The sequence below is a fragment of the Lissotriton vulgaris genome, chromosome 1_1 (genome assembly GCF_964263255.1).
Source record: "Lissotriton vulgaris chromosome 1_1, aLisVul1.2, whole genome shotgun sequence".
Taxonomy (NCBI): domain Eukaryota; kingdom Metazoa; phylum Chordata; class Amphibia; order Caudata; family Salamandridae; genus Lissotriton; species Lissotriton vulgaris.
In genome coordinates this window covers 169659820-169665819 of record NC_141685.1, presented here as the reverse complement: position 1 = coordinate 169665819, position 6000 = coordinate 169659820, and positions in this window count along the sequence as shown.

Sequence of the window (6000 nt, the reverse complement as noted above, 5' to 3'; positions counted from 1 at the left end):
CACTCAGCACTCATACCAATCATCACTCTTCGCTCATACCAATCATTACTCATCGCTCATACCAATCATCACTCATCACTCATACCAATCATCACTCATACCAATCATCAATCATCGCTCAGACCAATCATCACTCATCGTGCAGACCAATCATCAATTATCGTTCAGACCATTCATCACTTATCGTTCAGACCAATCATCACTCATCGTTCAGACCAATCATCACTCAGCTCTCAGACCAATCACTCATCGCTCATACCAACCATAACTCATCGCTCAGAACAATCATCAATCATTGTTCAGACCAATCATCACTCATCGCTCATACCAATCATCACTCATCGCTCATTCCAATCATCACTCATCACTCATACCAATCATCACTCATACCAATCATCAATCATCGCTCAAACCAATCATCACTCATCGCTTATACCAATCATCACTCAGCGCTCATACCAATCATCACTCTGCGGTCATACCAATCATCAAGTCAAGTCAAGTCAGAGATTTATATAGCGCGCAACATACCCAGAGGGTCTCAAGGCGCTCATACCAATCATCACTCATCGCTCATACCAATCATCACTCATTGTTCAGACCAATCATCACTCATCTCTCAGACCAATCATCACTCATCGCTCATACCATTCATCACTCATTGCTCATACCAATCATCAATCATCGCTCATACCAATCATCAATCATCGCTCAGACCAATCATCAGTCATCGTTCAGACCAATCATCACTTATCGTTCAGACCAATCATCACTCATCGTTCAGACCAATCATCACTCATCGTTCAGACCAATCATCACTCATCGTTCAGACCAATCATCACTCAGCGCTCATACCAATCATCACTCAGCGCTCATACCAATCACCACTCAGCGCTCAGACCAATCACTCATCGCTCATGCCAACCATAACTCATCGCTCAGACCAATCATCGTTCAGACCAATCATCACTCATTGCTCATACCAATCATCACTCAGCGCTCATACCAATCATCACTCATAGTTCAGACCAATCATCACTCATCTCTCAGACCAATCATCAATCATCGCTCAGACCAATCATCACTCATCGTTCAGACCAATCATCACTCAGCTTTCATACCAATCATCTCTCAGCGCTCATACCAATCATCACTCAGCGCTCAGACCAATCACTCATCGCTCATACCAACCATAAATCAGCGCTCATACCAATTACTCATCGCTCAGACCAATCATCACTGATCGCTCAGACCAATCATCACTCATACCAATCATCACTCATTCCAATCATCACTCATCGCTCACATACCTTCGTACGTGCTTTCTCAAAATACCCAATACCATCTGGGATAGTTTACTCATGTGTTTCCTGTGTCGCTGCTACGCTGTGAATCAGTGGCACCGCTATAATAGAACAAAGCCTAAGAGGATACCAGCGCAGCCATTGACATCTCAGTCTCAGCGCCCTCATCCAGACTGACAAATAGGAGATGCAACTGAGAACTCCTGACCGAACCGCTTTACCAATTTACACAACTTATAGTACCTTTGCTCTCACACCGCTGACAGCATGCACCTAGCTCCCAGGCCAGAACATCACAAGAACGTGCACAATCAGATGGTGTACTTTACTCGGGCGCTAATCAGAGTGAAAAAAGAGTACATTTATGCCCAAGTGTAAGTTTATCCTGGTGAATCGGACCCATAATATCTGCTCTTTCCCCAGCAGTTGTGTAAACAGTGAAGTTTTCTTGAAATTTGCTCGACCACTGGCCAGATTGTGCATACATCCTGTGTGTAACCAGTAGCTGGGTGAATAGTAATGCTTCTTTGCCGTCTGCGCGTCCGCCATCCAGATAGGATTCAATATCTGCCCCTTAGCCAGCGTTTATTATTGATAAGGAGCAGGTCCACAGTCCAGTCTCTTGTGTTAGCCAGCAGCCAGGTAAATTGTGAAGTTATTTGCAGTTTCCACTGCCTCTGGCTAAACCATGCATAACTTCTTATATTTAGCAGGCAGCTGGGTAAAAACGTACATTTATTTGCTGTTTGCACAGTGCTGGTAAATAATGAAGCTCTATCATCCACAACCAGGAAAAGGGAAAATCTTTTATTTTTTTGTTGGCCATTGGTTGCACATCATTATTACCAGTCTAACACCCAAATATATAGCAATAAGCAACATGAAGGTGACCAGTGAAGCTTTGCAAGGATCCTTCCACTGCGTAAGACATACTGCTATGTTTATAGGAACTTTTGAACCATTTGAGCTCAAACTTCTTTTTGTTAAAATGTGCAGGGGGTGGAATATATGGCAATTGCAGCAAATCTATAACTGTGGAAAACACAGTGGTTGTACAATTGTATAGTTCCAGTGGCACAAATCAATCAAAAAGATGGGGGGGGGGCTTCAACTCTGTCTCTGAGAGCTTGGGAATCTGTATTGATGCCAAGAAGCCCTTGGATGCTGAGAGTAGTGCATGCACGCTGCTTTTGCTAGATGAGACCTAAAAACTAACAGTTTCACAGGTGTGACTTCATGTTCAAGGTCAAAATGTGCAGAAAGGACTTACCGAGCGAGCGCCATCAAGCATATGGAACCTCCACTTGAAGGCAGGAAAGGCACTTTTTCAGGAGAAGGTCGAAGGTCTGAATGGATCAGTCCTGGAACCTCGTAGTAGAGTAAGTACACCTCAAATGTGACAGGAGTCATATTCCCCAGCCAGATGGCCGCACCTTTCCAGACTGGACCTTATCGAGAGTTAATCAACACTTCGATTGAGACTCTGCAGGGTGGGAGTCTCGAGATGCTCACCGCAGACTGGCGGCCATCCCCAGCGCAACATCACCGCTAGTGAGAAGCCAAATGCCACTGAAGGTAGGTGGCCAGAGCGCCTTTCCAAAGTGCCCGCTTTGGGAAATATTTTGGGTCATTGTGTACAGAAGGAGTTGTAGTGATGCTCCTGCATAGTGTCTTTTAACGCCAACGCTGGTAGCAACACTCTGGCACAAGCTGGGACTGTGCCCCGCTGCCCTGTCACTTTCTATTTCCGGTCACCTCCTGACAGGGACTTCTAACAGAAATGATATTTTTTTTCGAGCTCAGGGTAATTGTAATCTTAAAGTAAAATCGGTGGAAGTCGATGGGAGAACATGATGGTGGCTGGTCAGTTTGGAGCAGCTTTCCGTCTGCATTAATGTAGCATGTCAAACTTCTGATTAGATACTGCGGCGCCTTTGTTGGCCACCCTACTGCACCAGAGATTGGAGCTTCAACTTAAGTTTACATAGATGGAGACTGCCGCATGTTTTTACTTAAAAGGTTGGTATCTATGTTCCTACATAATTAAATTGGCTATAGAGATAAGACAGTATTGTGCGGGCTGAGAAAGTGGTTTTTGTGGCGGAACGAGCTGGCTACAAAAATGTTAAACGTAATAAAAGTACACTTTTCTCAAAATGCTTCCTATAAAGACTTCGTTCTTTGTAGGAGGCACCATTTATGAGAGCACAGTTACAGCAGACAGATGTGGAAATATTGAAACGGCTGATTTAGATCACACCGAGACGGTTTCACAGAAGCTCGTGGTTAACTGGTGAAGTAGCCGACAGATTACTTAGTGGTCAAACCAGGTGCCTGTCACACAACCCTCACACTTCTGGGCAGTCTGCAAGAATAGTGCGCGCGGCTCGTTAATTGAACTAAAGTTGTGAAATGCAATCAACCCCTGTGTATGTATTTTATGTTTATCTTTGCTCAAAGCAAGTGTGCGGCGCTTGTGCTCAAAGGTGGTCCCATGTGCAGTCTGCTCCCCCTGGCCCGGTCACATCTGCCGCCGGGGGTGGGGAGTGCAAGGATCTCTCAGGAGGGGGGGCTCTCTGGTCCTGCTCACTCCAAACACTTAAGAGCCCTGCACCCCAGGGTTGTAAAGAGGCCGGGAGGGGCGAGTCGCGGGCCGTGCTCCGTCTGACTCATCCTCCCTCCAGAGACTCAAGAGCTGTGCCCCCTGGGCTGTACCCTCATAGCCTGCACCCCCTCCTCTCTCCCCTAGCCCTGTCTCTGTCCACCGGCCTCCGAGCCGCAGCTCTGCGCTCTGAGTGCTGAGCCCCTCCAAGCCAAGGGTGGCTGCTGGGGATCCCAGGAGGACCCGCTGCCTCTCACACTTCCTTCCATCTCCTCCAGCCTAGACTGACAGCCAAAGCCCAGACTGACAACCACAGCCCAGACTGACAGCCACAGCCCAGACAGAGGCTTGATTTAAACGCGGCCTCACCCTTTGTAAAATGGCACAAGAACTGTAACAGTGCCTCAGCTGTTTAAGGCGAGGAATGAGTGCAGTTTTGATTCCCCTGATGTCCAGGCCACGACGCGCAGCACGGTGATCTCCTTACCCTCGAAGACAACGGTCGCCATTGCATAGAACGGAGCAATCCGCTGAAGAGCGCGAGTATAAAAAGCAGCGTCGCACTGCCCAACAGCTAGCTACAAGCTGAGGAGTACAAGTAAAACAAGCGAGAGCCAACCACGAGTTTACTTTCACATCACGCAGACGGTCACATCTAAACCCCCAGGTCTTTACCGGCGCCAATGCTTGTTTCCCATATGCAAGACCTCTGCAACTCCCTCGCTTCATACTTCCACAACAAGATCGCGGACATACACAACAGCTTCAACAACCAACCAACGCACACCATGACCGAACAACCACCCCCCACCACCACCCTCCACGCCTAGACCCCGATCAGCACCGAAGACACCATCCGCACGATGAACTCCATCCACTCCGGATCACCGACCGACCCCTGCCCTCACCACGTCTTCAACAAGGCCGACGCTGTCATCGCACCCCACCTGCGAGACATCATCAACACATCCTTCGACACCGCCACCTTCCCCGAGAGCTGGAAGCACGCCGAACTCAGCGCTCTTCTCAAAAAACCCACAGCGGACCCCACCGAACTCAAGAATTACCGCCCCATCTCGCTCCTCCCGTTTCCAGCCAAAGTCATCGAGAAGACCGTCAACAAGCAGATGGCCGCCTTCCTCGAGACGAACGGATCCCTCGACCCCTCACAGTCCGGCTTCCGAGCCAACCACAGCACCGAGACCGCCCTCATCGCCGCCACCGATGACATCCGAGCCCTGATGGACAATGGAGAAACAGCGGCCCTCATCCTCCTAGACCTCTCCGCGGCATTCGACACGGTCTGCCACCGCACCCTAGTACGGCGCCTCAGCAACATCGGCATCCAGGACAAGGCGCTGGAATGGATCGTCTCCTTCCTCGACGGAAGAACACAGAGAGTCCGCCTACCACCGTACAAGTCAGAGGCCTCCGAAGTCATCTGCGGCGTCCCCCAAGGATCATCTCTGAGCCCCACCCTCTTCAACGTCTACATGAGCCCCCTCGCGGCCATCGTACGCAAACACAACCTCAGCATAATCTCCTACGCCGACGACACCCAGCTGATCCTCTCCCTGACCAACGACCCCGCCGCCGCCAGAGCCAACCTGCACGAAGGGATGAAAGAGGTAGCCGAGTGGATGACGACCAGCCGCCTGAAACTGAACTCGGACAAGACGGAGGTCCTCATCCTGGGCTCCTCACCCTCCGCCTGGGACGACTCCTGGTGGCCTCCCGCCCTGGGCACCGCACCCAAACCGACAGACCATGCACGAAACCTGGGCGTCATCCTGGACTCCTCCCTCTCCATGACCAGGCAGGTCAACAACGTCTCCTCGGCGTGCTTCAACATCCTACGCATGCTAAGGAAGATCTTCTGGTGGATCCCCACCGAGACCAGAAAGACCGTCACCCAGGCCCTCGTCACCAGCCGACTGGACTACGGCAACGCCCTCTACGCCGGTACCACCGCCAAGCTCCAGAAGAGACTCCAGCGGATCCAGAACGCCTCAGCCAGACTCATCCTCGACATCCCACGAACCAGTCACATCTCCGAACATCTGAGAGACCTTCACTGGCTCCCCGTCAACAAAA